General features: G+C 42.5%; 1 long non-coding RNA gene across 2 annotated transcripts; it reads right to left on the reverse strand.

Annotated features, from left to right (window-relative positions):
- Positions 1–7,255: 7,255 nt before the first annotated feature.
- On the reverse strand, positions 7,256–19,866 carry LOC110296345 (uncharacterized). Of its 2 annotated transcripts, none has more exons than XR_003836975.2 (4): positions 19,749–19,866; positions 10,717–10,834; positions 9,663–9,853; positions 7,256–8,170 (listed from the first exon to the last, which is right to left on the reverse strand). It is a non-coding gene; the product is annotated as an uncharacterized LOC110296345 (long non-coding RNA). The 2 variants fall into 2 exon arrangements; XR_003836976.2 differs by having other exon boundaries at positions 9,663–9,931.
- Between the last annotated feature and the right edge of the window lie 1,898 nt (positions 19,867–21,764).

Raw genomic sequence — 21,764 nt, forward strand, 5'->3', positions numbered from 1 at the left:
GGGTCTCCTTACTAGCCATGTAGGGACATTAAGTGGCTTCCTGCCAGTGCTTGCCACTGGGACAATAAGCCTTTGTCTGTTTGTACTGCTATAGGCCTTTTTCTTTTAAAGAAAAAAAAAAAAACTTTATTACTTTTTAAAAAGGCAAATAAAAAAAATCACCCCAAAATTAACCAGACATTTTAATGCACGTCTATACAGTTAGAATAGAAATTCTGAAGAAGTGGAACTTCACATTGAATTTTATATCTTCACTATACATTTTAATGCACTTATCCACTACAGACACACCCAAGCCCATGGCAAAACTAGAAAAACAATTAACTTTATATCTCCTGTCATACCAAGAGATGAGAAACTGTCACAGGGGAGAGAAATGGAGACTCTGGAGTAAGCTACCCTCTGCCGTGGGAAAGAGTTCTGTGTATGGTAGATAGTGGGGAAATGACCCACAGGTCAAGCCCTGACTCATACATAACTCATGGGCATTACCTAATTCAGTCCTTCTTCATTTATTCATTCTGTGTGTGTGTGTGTGTGTGTGTGTGTGTGTGTGTAGAAAGTCAGGACTCCTTGCAGGAATTATCTCCTTCTACTGTGTGAGTCCCAGGGATCAAATTCAGGTTGTCAAGTTTGATGGCAAGTTCCTTTACCAGCTGAGTCAATGCGTTGGCTTCCTGTCCTTTTAAAATTAAAAGAGAAACTCTTGGAAAGGCCTCTATGGTCTGCCTCTCAGCTCTGGGTGCTGCAGGGACTGGCCTGCCTCAAGGATCCCAGAGAACCTTGTTTGCATTCTGCCGGTGACCACAGCATGCTGTTCGGCCACAGCCACTCTTTGTCCAGCTCTTTTTAACGTGTATTCGGGTTTTATTTGTAAGTATATTTGTGTGAGGTTGTCAGATCTTGGAATTACACCTTGTGAGCCACTGTGTGGATGCTGGGAATTGAACCCAGATCCTCTAGAAGAGCAGTCGATACACTTAACCACTGAGCCATCTCTCTAGCTCGTCCAGCTCTTGTTAAACTGCCACTTTTTTAGCTCTCTGTTGGACATCGGGAGGACCTCCGTAGGACCAAGCTTCTGTGTATACTCTCACACAACATGTTTGTGCTGTCGATCACTGACCCACTAATAGGACTGTCATTCCTGACCCTCTCAGTGACCAGGAGGTACAGTCCCATGGGCTGTGCCATGTCTGTTGCTCAGCTTCTTGCCCCTAAATACCAGAATCTCCAAAATTCTTAGAATACATGGATTTAAAAAAAAGTATGTTGAATAAATGAACCAGTAATAGTTTTATTGCTGTATGCTTCTAAATTACAGCCTATCTCAAGGTGCTAACAATGGTAGTTAAAAAAAAGCTACATACATTAGAATACATTCAAACATACACACATGTATATATATAAGTGCCAAAGCAAATAAAAAATATTACTGTATAGGCCACATTCACTGACCTGAATGCAAATTAACAGATAAAGCAAAGAAAAATCTATACTCCTAAAACATGAAAACATACTTCTAGAACTCTCTTAGTTTATGGAGGAATGAAACCACTTGGTAGTGGACCACACAGGGCCAGAGCAGCTTCCAAGAAAAAGCTCTGTCCTTACTTCACTTTTTAAAAACATAAAAATGATGGGGGGGGGGGGGAACAAAATAAGGCCAAGTGGGAGGAAGTGAATTAATTACAATAGACGGAGAAATTAATGAGATTGGGTTTGGGGCAGAGGACTCAGTAAAACCAACAAGAGAACCACAGTCTTGGGCCAGGACTGTAGCTCAGTGGTTGAGTGCCTGCCTAGCTTGCACAAGCTCCTGGCTTTGAATACTAACTTGACACACAAACACATAAAACCACGGGTGGAAAAAACAAACCGAACACAAACCAATGAGCAAAACATGAAAACTAAAACAACAAAAAAAATCATCAGCACAGATTTTTTTCAAGTTAAAAATGATTTGGGGGCAGGGTGGGTGCTGGAAAGATGACTCAGCAGTTAGGAGTACCAGCTACTTTTATGGAGGACCTGAGTTCAGTCCTCAGCACCCTCACGACACTCAAAGTCATTCATGCCTCAGTTCCAGAAGACACGTAGGCAAAACACATATACATAAAATAAAATAAACCTGTAAAAATATTTGGCTGGAAAGTCAATTTTAAGGGGAGATAAAGTGTTCAATATGCATTATGAGGCATGAAAAATTAAGCCTAATTAATGTAAAGCCTAACTTTAAATTCTAACAACTTAACTTTTTAAAAAAGACTTATTGGTTATTAAATGTAAGTTCATTGTAGCTGACACACCAGAAGAGGATGTCAGATTTCATTACAGATGGTTGTGAGGCACCATGTGGTTGCTGGGATTTGAACTCAGAACCTTCGGAAGAGCAGTCAGTGCTCTTAACCACTGAGCCATCTCTCCAGCCCCCTCAACATAACTTTTTTAACACTAAATTTGAAACTCAGAAAGAAAAAAAGAGAATGCTTTTCTAAGAAAATACAGCTAACCAACATTTGTCCAAGAAGTAGGAAATACTGATTAAGTAGTGACCATTAAAGAAACTAAAGTGTTAGTGTAAATGTATTTCTGTCTAGCCCGTGTAAAGAACATTAGGTAAAAATATCAGTCAGCAATGGGCTTTTCTCTTGATTGGTAAATTTGACACTGATTCCTTGTAACCTGCTCCACACACCCAACCTGGGTCTAGACCTGAGCAGTGAAGACAGAGAGTTCAGCCATTCTGAGAGGTTGTCACCAAAACCCCCAAACAAAAAGAGGCTGGTCAGTAAAGTCTTCAGGGAAAGAGACAAGAGGAAGAAGTTGTCCAAATCAAAATGAAGTTACGCTTGGGTGTGTTGGCTTCCTGAAAGTAGTCCTAGCAGATGGGAGGCTGAAACAGGAGGACTTTGAGTTGGGGCTAGTCTTTGCTAGTGGCAAGAACCCTTTTCAAAACCAAAATAAAAATGGAGTCACCTGTGCCAGTCCTCCCAACGGGAGCGGTTCTTGCATATGTTGACCAGAACTAAATTGCTTCCACGACAACCTATACCATTGATAAACTCCTCTAGCAAAGTGGAGGCAAGAATCTAAGCATTTTCTTCATGAGTCTGGACTCATGGAGCTTTGTAGAAGAGAGGACCCTCCTGCAACCTTGCTGGATGCTCGCTGGCTTTGGCTCCATGTTCTACTTTATGTATTGTGCTTTATAATGCTTCTCTCAGCCTTGACATCTTTTTCTTCACTTGCATGCATCTGCTGTCTCTTTCTCATTTCTCAGTTTTCTCAATTTGTTTTCTATGTGTTTCCTTTACTTTGGATCAAACTCCTGCTTGCTCTGCACAGACATGATAATCACTCAGGAGAGACTGTTGAGTTCAAGGCTGAAGGCACAGAGATAAGTCCTAAACCTGAAGTCACTGGGGACGCCAGGAACAGCAAAGCCTTAAGAACAGACCTCTTCATCTTGAAAGACAATTATCTAGGATGGTGAGGCTGTACCCAGAGCACATCATTATTTAGGAGCCAGGCTGGTCCTAGACAATGACAATTATAACTACACGTTTTAAATTTTATTTTTTAAAGCATGGTCTCACTATATAGACCAGGCTAGCCTTCAAAGTCATTGAGATCTACTTGCCTCTGCCTTCCAAGTGCTGGGATTAAAGTTGTGCACGGCCATGCTTGGCTTATAACAATAGCTTCTTGGGCCACTTTAAGAGCCAGACCTAAGATGACAGCTTGGCATGCTCTTATCTCTTGCTCCAGTCTTCCTTCTACTTAAACCTAAACCTAAAACTCCTGTCAGTATCTCATGAGACACTGGATCTTATTATCTGTTCTATTTCCAATCATTGATTATGCCTACTTATTATTCCTTTAACAATAATACAACAATAATGAGAATAAAACCAATAGGTTTATAATCTTATGTAGACTTAAACGAGCCATTTAAAAAAGGCTATAAATAAGAAAAACTGAACTATTATATGTGGCAGAAGATATTAGTAACAAAATGCCAGATCATGTTAGAAAATATTTGCATTTGCATATATATTTATTTATGTTTATATAAACACACATATACCCATATACATATGACAATATATAATGGGCAATAGAAACTATCAAAGCATACTTGCCCTCAGATTTTTATGTTGAAGCCTAAATTCCCCCAAATGATTGCATTTGAAAGTAGGATTTTTTCTGTTTTATTATTTTTGGTTTTTTTATCTATTTTTAATTTTTTAAAAATAAATTTTTAAAAAATTTTAATTAAAAAAATTTATACAATGCATTCTGATGACACGTTTCTCCTCCCTAAACTCTTCCTAGGTCCTCCTCACCTCGCTACCCACCCAATTCTCTCTCTTTAAAAAAAAGAAAAACAAAAAGCAAAACCACAGGCACAAACCTGGTGAAAACACACAGAAACAGAAACCAAACTAAACCAGCAAAAGACCGATAAGATTTAAAAAAAAAAAAAAAAAGGGTGTGTCTTCCCACTTAATCAGGAAAAACCCCTTACAGGTGAGTTTAACCTCCTGGGGTTTAATTAATTCCAGATGTAGTAAAGTTGACAACCAAGAATAGCCTTCACAAGACATGACAGATATCTGAAACAAGAGGTCAGAAGATAGGCCAACTTCTAAGCCAGGACCTGAAGCCAAGACTTTCTAAGTATGTTGTCCTTCCTCTGAGGAGCTAAGTGACCAGATTGCGAGTTTTTGAAGCTATAACCATCATTAACAGGGGTGTAAATCATAGGAGCTGAGTGCTGAGCACAGGGAATCATTCCCGCAGCCTGCAGAGGAGCTCCTGGGAGCTCGGGTGTATGACTTTCATTCACATACATGTGAACGTCTACAGTACTTGAGAGATTTCACAATGAATCTAACAGGGTGCTTGATCTCAGGAAGATGGCTACCTAAATAAGCCATCTTTCTTTAAAATAGCACCATATGGGGGAAAAGATGCAGCTTCTATGAAAATCTCCACAAATTGAGAAAGTGAATCATCATATGATCTAGAAAGTCTGCTTTGAGAACCTTAACATAGATGTTTGTGTTCAGAACATTACTATTCACAGAAGCTAAGAAGCTAGACGCAGTCCAGGTACTCCTGTGCCCATGGGCAGACAGGGAAATGTGCACCAATACTCAGTGCCTGGAAGAAGGGCAGTTCTGGCATATACTACACATGGTTGGACCTGGACGTCCTAAGTGCAATCAGTGAGCCACAGGACGTCCACTGGTGAAATGAGAGCCCTAGAGTAGATGACTGCCGGAGGCAGAAATAATGGTAGTTACCAGGAGCTGGGGTACAGACAGAGGCATAGAGAACTATAGTTCAATAGGCAGAGAAGAGATGCTGTGTAGGTTCTGAAATGGGTTAGTGGTGATGTTGCACACCAATGTATGTATGCTTAATGGCATGTACTCCATGTGCATTTAAACTTCATAAAAGTGGTAAGATGATGATGATGATGATTGAAACTCATCATGTATCATGTAGCTCATAGATGAGATACATTAACATATCACCCTTCTGCCTATCACCTCTGGAGTGAGGAGATTACGAGAATTTAATGGTCTGCATCTTTTATCACAATTAGAAAAGAAATGTTCATATAGGTATAGATGACACAAAAATAGAGTTACAACTATTCAGAGGTACAAAGGAGACAAATGAAAGGGATGGACCAGAAGTAGGGAGGGGGAAGTACACTCAAGTGTAGCATGTATACTTGTGTGAGAGAATCTCATGTAACAGAGCCATGTACAATGAACATACACAAGGAAATTCATATGGTTGGCAAGATAGCCCAGTAAGTAAAGACTCTTGGCTGCACAAGGCTTTATATACTTGAGAGCTGGAGTTCAAGACTAGAACCCACAATGGCAGGGCAGAGCTGACTCCCAAAAGTTGTTCTCTGACCACCATAGGTACAATGTAGAATGCATACAACTGTACTTAGGCACAAATACATACACATATGCACTAATAGTAAATAAAATAAAAATTTAAAAGAAGTGACTTAATTATATTAAACAACAACATTACATAAAGCAGAGAATTGGATAGGGGATAAAGCCCAGAGTGACAGCCCCACTGGTGCATGGTCCAGCACAAGGCCAGGCTCCCCATACCCTCTGTCTCATATATTTCCCCTATAGCTTGAGAGCGAAAGGCCATCTTCTATCCATGTAACACCAGGAAGCAAGTGCCCACACAGTAGGTACTAACCAGCAACAAACTGACTCAGAATTTTAGAGTCAAGTATGACAAAGCCAAAGTGAATATTTAAGGAAGTCTAGAAAGGTTGAATGGAGAACTGGGTTAAGAATATCTCAAAATTAGCTCCATGAAGGGAAATGATGCATTTCACTTAGATCTTCTAAAGTTTTGTTTTAGAAATAGTAAACAATTACAGTCTAAAACTACATTATAAAGAAGAAAATAAAGCCACACCTAATTTCACCCACAGTGACTCAGTGTTAGCCTTTCAATATATAACCTATTTTTCTATGTATCTGGAGAGCAGTGGCTAGCTCCTTGCTAGGCCACTGCAAGCTGGGTGTAGCCTCTGCAGGCTCAGACAGAGCAGATCTTTCTAGGAATCCCCTTCTGGTGCCCAGTCTGGATGGTGGCATTTCTCTGTTCTCCAGATGTAGTCACACAGTCAAGGTGGCTTGTCTGCATTGGAAATAACAACGAGCAACCGCAGGACTCTGCCCAGAAGTACAGTTCCAACCCTTCTATGAGACATACACTTATCAGAATGAGCACACCAGAATGAGCTGACTGGACATTTCAAAGCGGACACCCAGAAATGGCAAACTCTGAAACAAAAAGGTCACCTTACTTTGCTCCATTATAAAGGCTCTGTTTCCTACAAACCATGCCTTTTGTTCGCCACCAACACAGGCACTTCTTCCTTCCCGGACAGTTCTCAAAACTAACTCCTACAAGCAACGTTGCTGTTTTACAAGTGAATAGGCCTGCATGACCAGGAAGCTAGCCTGTGACATCAGAGGCTGCAAGGAATGATGTGAAGCAATGGGTATGAAAACTAGGAGTCCTATGATCCAGTCTGAAGTTTATGTGGAAGACTCATGCATTCATTCAACTAACATTTATAGTAACCCCGTGCTAGAACGGTGCTTTCCAAGAGCCATAGAACATAAGCCACGTGTGTGATTTATCACTTTTTATTAGCCACTTCTACAAAGCAGTGAAGAAACTAGGGATGGTGGCTTACATGCCTTTAAATGTGACATTTGGGAGGCAGAGGCAGGCACATTTCTGTGAGTTTGATGCCAGCTTAGTCTATATAGCAAGTTTCAGACCAGGCAGGGCTATATAGAGAAATCCTGTCTCAAAAACAAAAACAAAACAATATAAAAACAAAACAATATAGACAAGTAAAATTAATTTTAATATGCCTTAGAGACTAAGTATATTTAAAATGTCAGCATTTCAATAAATAATCTGTATACAAATTGAGTTTTTAAACTCTGTACAGGTCTTCAGGATTTAGTAGTTTTATACTTACAATAATCTCAGTCAACATACCTTCACCATGTAGAGTTGAATTATATTTAAGGTTTCATAACACAGATGGCTGAAGAGATTCACGTATTCAAATTATTACAAGCATAGATAGGGACTGAGTGAAAATTTAAATTTAAATAAATTAAAACTTAACAAAGTTAAAAGTTTAGCTCCTTCATCCCACTGGCCACATCACATACACTTCCGGAGCCCAGTGAGTTTGTACAGCTAACAGCTACTATAGAATCCACAGTCCTAGAGCTTAAGATGGCACCCTAAACCCACCCTTGAACCAACTGAACAGGGAGTTCCAGCAAAGACACCAACAATTATAAGAAGTATTCTTGTCAAAATCAGCTAGGACCAGATATTTGTAGGTTAAGTTTAGTTTAATTCAGGAGACACACAAAAAAGGTATATAATATAGATGATTTTTATACATAAGTGTACATTCATTCACCAATCCTTTTTTTCCTTAATATTTATTTTGTCCTGTGTGATGGTGTGCATGGCCAGTCCTAGCAGGTGTTCAGATTTCTGTGAGATCAAGGCTAGCCTAGACTACATAGAGAGTTCCAGTCCAGTCAGGAAGCCAGAGCTATATAGTGAGATTCTGTCAAAAAAAAAGAAAGATTCATTTTGCTATTGCTACATTACATATGTGCATTATTTATTTCTGTGTGTATTTATGTGCACATACATGCGAGTCCTTTTGGAGGCCAGCAGATGATTGTCAGATGTCCTGTTGCTAGAGTTACAGGTAGCTGTGAGCCACCAAATGTGGATGCTAGGAACACATCTGCAGTCCTATGCACTTTTTCAGATTGAAAGCGTGCTGCATAGAATTTTGGTTTGCCATTGTTGCACAAGTCAGATATATACATTATGTGTTGGGAGGGTAATTTTAGGATTCTACTCACAGGCTACCACTGAGATGGAGCCCACAGGAAGGGGCGCAGGAGGCAGATACAGGTCATCACTTACCCATCTGCCATCCTCACACCCATCTCTGGCTTTACTGAGGTAGCAACCGGAGACCTTATGGGATCTGGTCAGGGTCCACTAGGACCATGGGAAATTAAGATTAGCTTAACTTTTGCTAGGGCAAGGTGTATAACTGGGTTCTGACCAATGGGGTTTCAGGATAACTGTTCTGTAATGTTTCTCTGTGAATGGAAAGACAGAGCAGATGAGGAAAACATCTTTGGTCCTGTCCCTTTCTTCATGTTTGAAATGCAGTTCCATGGCCAACTGTAGCCATCATGTTATGAATGTAATGAGATTAGCCCACGGCAAGCAAAAGTACCCCACCGAAGATGGATATGTGTGGGCAGGCACAGACTATAGACTTTTCCCTCCAGTTGAGATATATAGCCCAGCCTGGTTCTAGCCTCTCTACACAGACAAGGCTCATCCTGAACTCCTAATCCTCCTGTCACCCTGAAGTGCTAGGATTATAGGCATATAGTACCACATCTGTTATGAGGAATACTTAAATATGTTTATTAATGAAGTTACTATTAGGCACTGTACCCCCATTCCTGGGGCACTGTACCCCCATTCCTGGGGCTTCATGAATTCATACATAATTCTCCAATGCACAGAATGCACCTCCCAAATCTGTACACCTGCAAGCCACCACACCTGACCCTGCCCCAGCAACCAGAAGCCAGGTGTTTGCTGTTGAATCTTCTCCTTCAGTCTCTGGTGGTCACAGAGAAGAGCAAAAATGCTGCTCTTTGGTTTTAATGGGAGACAACTATTGTAGAGTTTGTTGCTGTAATTAGAATGCAGTAAACCATGAACCAGGGATTGCCTCTTCCTTTGCCTTAGCACCAAGCTCCTCTTGAGGCTCATCCACACATCTCTCTGCAATCCCCCACCTGCCGGGAGCTCCCCCTGCCCAGTGGAAGCCCATGGTACCAACTTCATTCATTCTCAACCACGCACTTACTTTATTCTGTACTGCTGGGTATTGGATATGGGGCCTTGTAAATTGTAGACAACTGCTCTGCTGCTGAGAACTATTTTGCTTTTTATTTTGAAACAGGACATCATAAAGTTACCCAGGCTGGCCTTGAACTCACCCTGTAGCTCATACAAACCTTGAACTTCTGGATCCTGCAGTCTGGGCTGCAGAGTAGCTGTGGTAGCAGACGTGTGGGAGCTGGCCAGCCTTAACCATGAGTTCTTGTACAGTGCCTTCTGGAGCTCTGTCCTGACTTTTGTGATGACTTCAGCTTTGGGAAGCGTGTCCTTGGGTTGTGGTGCTTTGCAACTCCTGTGGTGTCTAGCACTAAACAGGCATGAAGTTGTGGTCAAAAGAATCTGTACAGCAGGTCAGCAATAAAATGCCAGTGTGAGACAGGCATCCCTGTTTATGGATTGACATTTAAACCAGTGGTGAGCTGAGGGTCTAGATGGCCACCAAGTCATCTCACACTCCTATGTTCTACTCTTGTATTTGACTCCAAGTTTTATCTTTGTTTCTTAACATGTGGGTCAGTTTGGAAGCCACAAGATGCTTAACTATTTTACTGGTGTTCTTTTAAACGCTCCTATTTCTTCTGCTCACACTGCAAAGAACTTACTCTAAATCTTTCCACTCCTTTCTTGGAAATTCTCCACCCTCTCATTTTTGCCTCAGAAGGACAAGCATCCTTCAAATGTTTCCTGGGAACTCTGTTCTGCTTTCCCTTTGCCCTGTCCAAGAGGACCACCTAAGAAGGCCTGGGGAGAGAGAGAAGGCCTGACTGCCATGCCTCCCTCTGGTTGGTTAATCTCAAACAGGACCAAAGCTAGTAAAGGGTGTTCTATCTGGGCAGGCAAGAATCAAAACAGTCTAGGTCTCCAGGGAGCTCTGACAGTGCAAACACAGGAAGCCAGGGAAACTCACTAGTGTACAGAGACAAACAGGAGGCATGAACTTGGCAGAAATGGACTACAGTAGAAGACTGGAGACTGAGCAAGGAGTGTCCTGAGCACAGCCTTTGACAGGGTTGCTTCATTCCAGTCAGAAGGAAAACTGAGAGGACACATCCTTTCCTAATTTTTCCCCTTGGTCCATCTTTTACAGTTAGCTAACTATTCGACTTACTATACAAAATCATTTCCCTCCCAACTCTGAGTACTGCCCCTTCCCCTAAAAACCCTATTTACCTGATTGCCCAGCATATTTGTGGGACACACAGTGGGACACTGTCATCTGGATAGTCAGTGCCTCAGGAAAACAGTGGTTTCTTTAGGTAAACAGCCTGTGGGAAGGCTTCTAACATGTCTGCAAGGAGAGAAAGACAGTAAAAAGTGCTAAGCAAAATACTAATTTAAGAGGCTGCTTAGAAAAACAAACAGGTCTTGTACAGTTCCAGAACAGCAGCAATGTGCAGGGGGTGCAGTGGGTGCAGTGGGTGCAGTGGGTGCAGTGGGTGCAGTGGGTGCAGTGGGTGCAGTGGGTGGGGGCTGCCAGAAGCCCAGAGAAGCAAGCGAACAGTTACAATTGATAGATTTCCCCCAAGTGGTCAGGGGGCACTCAGAGCAATTACTCCAGTAAAGCAGAGGCACAAGGAGGAGGGGGGGAGGGGAGGAAGGGGAAGAAGAAGAAGAGGAGGAGCAGGAGGAAGAGGTGGTCAAAAGGGACCAGGGCAAAATGGGGCATCCTAGGGAGAAAAGAATAAAGTTTTCCCATTATATAAAAGAAGTTCCAGGTTAGAAGACAAGCTGGTTATCTAGGAGGATGGAGAGAATGGGTGTTTCAGGACAGTTGCTTTTAAAACCATTTTTCTTACTCCTCCTCCTTCTCTTCCCCCTTCTCTCCATTCTCTTTCTCCTCATCTTCCTTCTCCTCCCTTTTCCTCTCCCCTTCTTCTTTCTGCCCTATCCTTCTTCTTCCTCCCTTTTCTCACCTCCTTCATAACAACAGACCAAAGATGAGCTCAAATGAGATCCCTGGGCAGTTTCACTTCAGCCCACAGCTGTGTAATGAGTTAAGACAGAGGAGAACTGGAAGTGCAGTCAGCCCATAGAGTCACCAAAGAGACTCCCTGAGGTCTCAGCTTTCTGTTACTGGCCAGCCTTGGGCCAGGCAGTCACTGTAGGGATGAAGCAACAAGGTCAACAAAAAGTGAGACGTTTGTTTCCTGGATGCAGCATGGAGATCTTGATGGTGAAGAAAGTTACCAGTGTCTAGGAAAGATGAGCAGTCTGAGCATAGAAAGGGATCATGTCAAGGACGGGCTGACAGGAGGCATCGGGAGTGACTTGATAAAACAGATAATTGTGCTATGCCATGGCTGTGCCCCTCTTTGTTTCTCAGGGAGCTCCTGTAGGAACCTCGGCTCCTTTAGGTATGCCACACTCAGCACTTCTTTGGCATTTAGCTGTCCTTTCCTCCCTTGGCCTCCTGCCACATCCTCTGACCCATTTACAGAGCTAGATCATTTTCAGTATCCATTCTCCCCTCTCCCCTTTTCCTCTGTAGCCCTTGACCCTACTATGTGACCCTGTAAACTGTGCCTGGGTCCTGGCAGATGTCTGCAAGGCTCATTTCCAAGGACGCCTACCGCACACTTTCTTTACTCCCTACACAAATGAGCTAGATTTTAAGTTAACTTCGGACATAGTGCAGTTGGAAGAGTACTTGCCTACTATGCACAAGACCCTGGGTTCTATCCTTAGTACCACATAAACAAGGCAGGGTGGTGCAGGCCTGTCATGCCAGCACTTGGGTGGAGGAGGTAGGATGACCAGAAGACCAAAGTTACTTTAGACAGTACCACAAGTTTGAAGGCAGCTAAATTACATGAGACATACTGTCTCCCAAGAAAGGAGGGGTTCCTCTGCTCTCACCCCATCTCCTCCAGTGATACAGACATACAGCACATACAGGTCCTTTGCCAAAATGTTGCCATCTTGCAGTGACATTCCCCTCAGCAGCTGCAGTGGCTCTTCTCCTTCTTCAAGCCTCTGATTCAGTCCTCCGCTGCCTCTGCTCTGGTCAGCAGATGAAGGAGTCAGATCATCTTACACCTTCACTACCGCCTGAAACTTGTCCTCCAGCCTATTTAGTTTACTGTCTCCTCTGCAGACCAGAGGGCTTCAGATCTAGCTGTGTTTTTACTCCAAGAGCTAGAAAACAAAAAGTCTAGATATTCATAAAAGAACTTAAACCAGGATCTTAAAGAAGTGCTTGGAGCCTTTATGTGTAGCAACATCATTTTCAGCCAACATATAGACACATCCCCAATTCCACTCCGAGAGATAATCAAAATATAGTATAGGTCTATTTGGCGATGTTACTAAAGAGGAAAGAAATGGGTCTGGGGAGATGACTCAAGGCTGAGAGCTTGCTTGTCCAATCATAAGGACCTGAGTTCAAATTCCCAATCCCTACATTCAAAACAAAATGAAACAAAACAAAAGAAAACAACAAAACCAAAACCTGAGTGGTCACATGCCTGTAGCCTCACCAATGTGGGGGTGGTGGACACAGAAGAATAATTAGGGCTTGCTGGCCACCAGCCTAGTTCCATGCTCAGTGAGAGTTTCTCTCTCAAGGGAATAAAACAGAACATCCGACATCCTCCTCTGGCCTCTTTGAACACACACATACAACACACACACACACACACCATAGTTAAATGAATAAACAAGAAATAGAAAAGAAGTTGTGATTTAAGCTACAACGTGGATGATCGTGAGGACTACAGTAAAACTTCAAGAAATGGCCCAGTCATGAGGGCGCCTTGAGTAGCTAAGTCATAAAGACAAGACCAGATAGCAGTGACCACTGGGGGTCGGGGGAGGGAGAATGGAGAGCTACAATTTAAAGGGTGTGAAGATTTCCCTGGTAGGACATGTTCTGTGGGAGAGTGGGTATTGAGCATGCTCAATATGAACTATATACTTTAATAAAAGGGTTGAAATTTTAACTTTTATATGCATGCAGGACCATAGAAATAAAGGTTTTATTTAAAAAATATAATAGGTTCTTTTTCCTCACGCAGGTTCTTAGATCAAAATTTCCAGAGTGTTGAATAATTTTTTTTTCTTTTAACAGAGAGTGGTGTTGTGCCAGACACCATGCTGGAGTCAGGGATTCTTTCGGATTTACCATTCCCCCTTAAAGGCAGAGTCCCCCTTAAAGGGCTTGTAGCCCAGGTAAGACAGCAGCAAGAACTTCACAAGTGCTGGGCAAGGCTGGTAAATGCAAAAGATTGAAGGGAGTGGGTGACATTGACCCCCCCCCCCGCCCCCAGACATCGTGGCACGATCCCCAAAGCAGTTCCGAAGTTCAGTCTCCAACCAGTCCACCCTGCTTCCCTTCACTCATTGCGGTTTGTCACCAACTTAAAACACTTGACTGGCGTAGAGGTCCTGCCCCTCCCTTTGAAGATGTATCCTGGGTCCCTAATTGCCTTGTGGTGAGGAAGTTTTTGGTTTTACTCAGTCTCGTCTCGTGCTGCTTTCCTCTTCCACATCCTCAGAAACAGAGTCTTACTTCCCGTCCCACACTGCCCAAATGCCCATTCCGAAGTGAGGAGTGAGAGGTGATGGAAAGTCCACTTATAGGTCAGACCTTGAAAGGCTTCTGAGGACCACGTGGGAGGGGAATAAGCTAGATGAGGACACACTCGTATGAAAATTAAACCCATTACACTGTGCTAACCTAAAAAAATCAAGATGAAATGATTTCTTCCCTTCCTTCTCCACTTCGCTCCACTCCCGCCCCCCCCCAACCCCCCCTTCCTTGACACCCAGGGAAACACTTGCTCTAGATGGGCAAGCCAAGGAAACTACCTGCAGGACTGGTTTTGCAGTGCGTGCAAATCTCAGATTTTACCAGGCATGGCGGCACATGCTTGCTGGTTCAGCTTTTGGGAAGCTGGGGCCAGTCTGAGCATCTAGAAAATTTTTGGCCAGTTTGAGCCATGATAGAGGAAAAAGCAAGCAAATAACTAGACAAATATAGAAACTTAATTTTGCAGGGAGAAAATGCCTGAGCACTGGGGGCTTTATTTGCATGAATGGTTCTCTGTTTATACATTCACTTTTTAAAAATGTTTTTGTTTTTTTCTCCAAAACCAAATATGTGGCTGAATAGCCTCACCACTTTTCATTTTTCTTTAGAATCCCGGGATTGTCCTCCTGGAATTTACTCTCCCTGTATACCGGTTGCAGGGCTTTCTGGCATTTCAACCCCACCACGCTCTCTGTCCCTCACTCTTCACCTAAGGTATTGCCCCAAACCTCTGCTCTTGCTGCACCCCCTTCTCTCCCTGCCCTTCCTCTCCCTCATTCCCATTCCCAAAAGAGAGAAGGCAAGAGCAGGCAGGGAGAGCCTCACACAGGGTACAGCAATGTGGAAGAAAACTGAAGAGAGACTGAACAGGAAGCTCCAGGAGGCGGGGCACCTTTGAGAAGGTGTGGGCAAGTTGATGAGTACCTGACACTCCTATGTCAGGTCAGTAATGACCCACCTCTGCTGCCACTGTCATGCTCTGACTCTGGTCTGGAACTCACAGGGAGTGTCACCTCTGTGTGACAGACAACAGCGGTGGGCTGCAGAGGGGCAGCAGCTGTTGGCTGTCGGCTACTGTACTTCTTCCAGCTGTTCGGTGAAGCTGTCTAGTGCTCCCACGCTGGTACACCTGTACCGGCTTGCGCTCATTAGTACTGCTTGTCCCCTTATAAGCCTCATTAGTTCCAGTGTGTCCACTAACACTTGATAGCCTGGGAGTGTTAAGGGTGAGCCCCGGGCTGCCTGTGAGAATGTGATTTTTGAATATGTTCAAACTGCCTTCCCCGTGAGACCGCTAGCCTCCTCCTCCCATCCCATACAGCTGGAACCCTCACTAGCGCTTTTGGCCTAGCCACACTCTGCTCTGGGTTGTTTTAGTTTTTTAAAGATATGAAAGTGCAGTTTCTCCAGTGATTGGTGGGCACTGTATACATCCTCGTCTTTGCATTCCTGTAGACAGATACAAATGATGTGGACAGTAGGAGACCCTGTCTTAGAAAACAAAACAATAAAAAACAGCAGCAACCACAGCAACAACAATAACAACAAAAAAAGAAAGGAAGGAAGGAAGAGACAGAAAATAGATCTTTCTGTATTCCTCTTCTGCAAATTAGTACAAGTCCTTCCATAGCCAGGAGCTACTGTGAGGATCTTGCTATACAAACTGAAAGCATGTGTTATACAACCCTCATTAGCAGAGGAGATCATAATTCTGCTTTTACAGAATGTAAAAGGTGTTTTCATGCATGGCTAACTTTAGTGAGTGCCATGTCCAGACACTGTTAGTCACCTTATCTATATTGTTTCAGTTATTTCTCACAGTGATTATAAACATCTAATTTGTATAAAAAACAAAGAGATAGGCTGAGAAAGCAAGACAACACACCTTAACTCACAAATCTTTCATTTCTGCAGAATTCAAATTTAACTCCTAATCCTATACATTGATATTACCCCTGCCATCTCCTTAATACCTTGTATGTCTTACCAGTCTGCTTTTGGGTGACTGAGGACAGAGTTTATATGAAATTTCTGGCTAAAGCCTGTCTCTTAAGCACTGCAGTAAATACTCACTAGTATATTTTCACTTGGTTGATTGGTTTCTCCACATTTGTTGAGCTTTTGCAGTGCCAGATACATAAGAAGTAAAGCAGGAGTTCCACTGTAAGTAGACCATTCTATTGCAGTCTGGCATATGCTACACTGCACACGTCTACCCTGACATAGGATGATCTATATACAACCCAGAGAGTGGAAGCTCAGCCAAGGGAACAACAGATGGGTCAGTTCAGTGCACAGTGAATCAACCACATGCAAATACCCCAAACAAAAACTTTCCAAGAAAGCTCCGGCGCCGAGAATGCTTGGCTGGCACGCAAACCTTAGAGGAGAGGAGTCCCTCTGCCCTTGGGGATTGTACAATGCTTAAAACAGCTCCCCGACTGTGTTTATATCAGCAGATCTAGGGCAAGGGGAGTACTGGAAGGTAGCTGCCTTCTCTGAGGACTCTTCCTCTGGCCCATGAACAGAGCTTTACCCCTCTGGGCTATAGACACAGCATAGCTAGCTTTCCACAAGACACCCCACGCCCCGAAATGACTAAAGTAAACACATGAGATAGGAGGAAGGAGTGCTGCCCAGTCTACCAGGCAGTGAGCATACTCTTGCTCCTCACTAAACTCACAATGCCATTTCCAACAGTATTCTCAAACCTACCCTTCCCACTTCTGCTGCTTGCCTAAAAAGTACGTGGCTGAGAAAAGTTTCCAGAGAGAACTTCTTCATCTCCCTCCAGCTAAGTTTCTAAGCTTAACTAAATATGTGCTCATCTTTTTGTGCCCCCTTCTTACAGTAGAGAGGGGATAATCCGAAATCATAAGCTGATTCCCTCCACACAATACCACAAGCCACTGGCTCGCATTAATGTTTTTAATTCCCTAATAAAAAGACAAGAGACCCTGTTCCTGTCCCTGTCCCTGTGCCTGCTGCTGTTCCCTTTCTATGACAGGAGTTTGTGGCACACACTCAGGAAGTAGTGGAGGCACAATTTCCACTTAGTCTTGCTGCGACTTGATGTCCCAAGACAGGATGTTATGCAAGAGGGGCTTCCCCTTCTCTGAGGAGAAGGGAAGGGGGAAACACAGGGAGGGATTTGTGAAGGTGGAATTGGAGGAGGGCTCTGATCAGGATGTAACATGAATAATTATTATAGTAATAATGATGAGAAGATCCCCCTGGGCAGGAGAGTTCAGGGTAGGGAGAGTGTATCTAAGTCAGGGTGGCTCTGCAATAGAGTGAGACTGAGAAATTCAGAGAGAATCTGGTGATCAGGTGCACTTTGATATGTTAAGTAGGTACCTTAGTGATTTGATTAGGTTTGAAACCTAACAGTAGTCATTTTAGTATCTGACTAAATAGACTTCAAACCAAAACTAAGAAGAAATAGGGATGGACACTATATTCTTACCTTTCAAAGAAAAAAAAAAAAACTCCACCAAGAGGGTCTTGCCACTCTAAATAACTATGGAGCAAACAAAAGGGCATCCAAGTTCATAGAAAAAAAAAACCACTACTACACAAAAAACACTACCTTCACACAGTGGTAGTGGGAGACTTCAGTACTCTACTATCGCCATGGATCAAAGCTGGATATTACCAACAACAGCATCTTCAATGAGTGGTTCTGTTGCTGATCAAAATGATGCATACATGCAGAAGAAGGCAAATAGATTCATATTTATCACCCTGCACAAAACTCAATTCCAAATGGATAAAGGAAAGGATATCAACATAAGCTTAGATACCCTGAATTTGAAAAAAAGAGAAAGTGGGAAATAGGCTTGAACTCACTGTTACAGGAAAAGACTTTCTGAACAGGACACCAACATTACAGGCACTAATACCAACAATACATAAATGAGATGCCACGAATCTGAACATTTTCTGCATGGCCAAGGACACTATCAGTTGGGTAATGCAGCAGGCTACAGGATGGGGAAAGATTTTTACCAATTACCTGTCTGATTTTTGGTTGTGAGCCTAGTCATTAATGGCTGAATCATCGCTCCAGCCCACCAATTGCACATCTCATAGAAGGTTAGTATCTAAAATACATAAAGAACTTTCCAGGTAGTGGTGGCACACACCTTTAATCTCAGCACTTGGGAGGCAGAGACAGGCAGATCTCTGAGTTCAGGCCAGCCGGGTCTCTGCAGAATGAGTTCCTGGACACCCAAGGCTTCAGAGAAATGCTGTCTTAAAAAATGCAAAACAAACAAACAAACAAAAACCACAAAAAGCCCAACCAACCAAACAACCAACCAAACAACAAAGAACAAACCCCCAAAAGCAAACAAACAAAAAACCAAAATTAAACCAAACCAAACAAACAGAAGAACTAAAACACTGAACATCAAGAAAATGAAGAATCCATGTAAAAATGGAGCATATAGCTAAACAGACAGACCTCAAAAAGATGAAGCACAACTAGCTAAGAAGTACTGAAAGACATGTTTAACAACCTTAGCTATCAGAGAAATGCAAATCAAACCTAGTTTGATATTTCATCTTACACTAGCCAGAATGGCCAAGATGAATAAAACAAATGACAGCTCATGCTGACAAAGTTGTGGGTAAGGAGAACACTCATCCGTTGCTGGTGGGAGTGCAAACTTGCATAGCCACTATGGAAATCAGTGTGATGGTTCCTCAGGAAGATGCAAATCAGTCTTCCCCACGATCCAGCTATACTGCTCTTGGGCATCTACCCTAAGGACATTTCATTCTATAACAGAGATGCTTGCTCATTGCTGCTATATGCATAATACCCCCAAAGTAGAAAGTGCCTAGACATACACCAACATACAACCAGTCATTAATGGCTGAATCATCGCTCCAGCCCACCAATTGCACATCTCATAGAAGGTTAGTATCTAAAATACATAAAGAACTTTCCAGGTAGTGGTGGCACACACCTTTAATCTCAGCACTTGGGAGGCAGAGACAGACAACCAACTGATGAGTTGATGATGGAAATGTAGTACATTTACACAACAGAAGATCACTCCTCTATTAAAAAATGAAAATGTGAAATCCACAGATAAATGGATGGAACTAGAAAAAAAAACGAGCTAACCAAACCCTAAAAAAACCCCAAATATTGTGTGTGTTCTCTTCTATGTGGCTGTTAACTTTTAAACCTTTGATAGATGTGTTACGATCCTAATTATTACAGATGTTAGGTATAAATTAAGGAATCAGAGGAGACAGCGCGATCTCCCAAGGAAGGAGAAATAGTATAGAGAAATAGCAACAGGAGGTTTAGGTGAAGAGGAGGAAGTAAGAGGGGAGTAAGCGAGGGAATATGGGGTGGACAGCTAATACTAAGGACCATTTGAAGAGTCATACAAAATCTACAAGAGTAGAAGCTTCTTAAAATATATGCATGTATGAAAGAAATCTAAAAAGAATTACCAAATAACAGGGAGAGAAAGTCCAAACTAGATATCTCTTGACACCAAATGAAGCCTCCAGTACCAGGAATGGGTTACATCTAATTGAGATATTGGCCAAAGGGGCCCCAGAGAAGCCCCCAAACAACTTAGGCTATTACCAAGGCGATTGGTTACTCTCCACAAATTGATGGGAAGGCCTTTTTGCTGAAGACGACACTTACATATCTCACTGAAACTTGCAGAGTCGGGCTGGAGAGATTGCTCAGTGGTTAAGAGCACTAACTGCTCTTCCGGAGGTCTTGAGTTCAAATCCCAGCAATCACAGGGTGACTCACAACCATCTGTAATGAGATCAGATACCCTCTTCTGGCGTGTCTGAAGACAGCTACAGTGTACTTACATATATAAAACAAAACAAAAGAAAGAAAGAAAAGAAAGAAAGAAACAAAGAAAGAAAAAAGAAACTTGTGGAGTCAATCTGGTGCCTAAGTAAAGACTTCACCATTTTTGAGTAGAGTCTGCACACTACCAGAGGAAAGAAAACACCAACCTTGCTACAAACCCTTTGTTTACAATGGTGACCTGGCTGCATGACATGCTGGTACAATAGTGGCCCAAGTGATGAGAAATCAACCATTGCCTGCTTAGATTTCAGGTCTACTCCATGAGTTGGAATGCATCCCTGACACTGTTCCAGTGGCCAAGAACCTGGAATTACCAAGGTCATGGGCCCGGGGAAAACTCAATGCTATTGTTCTGATAAAGGAACAGGAAGAAAATGACTTTTAATGACATTCTGCTATACCCATAGATCACTGTCTAGCTCAGCCAGCATTAGAGATGCTCCTGCCTCCAGTTGATGGAAACGAATACAGAGACCTACAATTGGACAACGCGCAGAAGTGAGAGACCTTAAAATACTCAGTCCTAAATGGGATGCCTTCATCTAATCCCTCCACTCAGGGCTCAGGGAACTTTGTAGAAGAGGAAGCAGAAATATTGGAAGAGGCAGGGGAATGGAAGATACCAAGAAAGCTAGGCCTTCTAGATATAGCAGGACCGATGTACATATATAGTGACAAAGGCTGTGGCAGCATGCACAGGGCCTGCACAGATCCAAACCAGACAGGGTCCCAGTGCTAGGATGGGGAAGTGGACACAAGCCCCCATTCCTAACTCAGACGCTGGCTCCAATTAGCAACCACTTACAAATAAAAATGAGTTTTTCCAAGGGAGTCTTACTGAGTGTATAAACCACACTAAAGGGCAGGCCCCATGCCCAGCACAAATAACAGGAGTGTCCAGCACAAAGCAAACTCAAAGGTATTTGGGGAGAAATTTTTTGGTCTTACACTGATTTATTTGAGGTGTGTGCTTATGTGTGTGTGTGGGGGGGGGTGTGCATGTGAGTCTGCCTGTGTATCTTTTTATTTGTGCTCTTTAATTTTCTTTTTTCTGTTTCTTAGTTCACTTTCTTTATCTTTGTTTATTTGTCTTTTTATTTGCTTGCGTGTTTTCTTGAAAGAGAGAAAGATAGCATGGAGTTGGATGGAGGTGGGAAGGATCTGGGAGAAGAAGAGGAAATCATGATCAGAATATGGTGTATGAAATAATTTCATTTTCAATCAAAGATATACATTTAATTTAAAAATATGTTGCCATCACATTCTGCTCCAGCTGCTATCTTTGTTTCTAAGATTTTCCCACATAGGTTCACATTTCTTCTCATTTCCTCACTCAGTCTCCCCTTTTCTACATTTTAATTAAAAAAAAAACATAGAAAAAGTATAGAAGACATAACCAACATTCAAAGTTCTTATATGTATCTATCAGATTTCATCTCCCTATAACCTTCCAAAGATAATCATTGTTTTGAAGGTTGTTTTTAATTATTCCCTTGATTTTTTCTCTTTTTAAATATTTTTATCAACATAATAATGGATTTCATTGTGACACTTTCCTGTAGGTGTATGTTCTGATCACATTTACCTCCATTTCCCTATTTTTCTCCCTCCCACTCCAATTGATCTTCTTCCCAACTCTGTCCTCCGTCTTCTGTCTAGGGTATGAATGAGCTAGTTGCATGTAACTTACCAGTGACGACATCACCAGAGGAAATCTCTCTTCCCCCACAGCCACCATCAGCTGTTTTAGATCATCAAGACACAGTGGGCCTCATTAGTCTGTCCTCATCTATGCTGGAGGGTCAATAGACCGCTACTTGTTCTGCTCTTCTG

Source organism: Mus caroli, unplaced genomic scaffold (genome assembly GCF_978045245.1).
Source record: "Mus caroli unplaced genomic scaffold, Mus_caroli_1 scaffold_7, whole genome shotgun sequence".
Taxonomy (NCBI): Eukaryota; Metazoa; Chordata; class Mammalia; order Rodentia; family Muridae; genus Mus; species Mus caroli.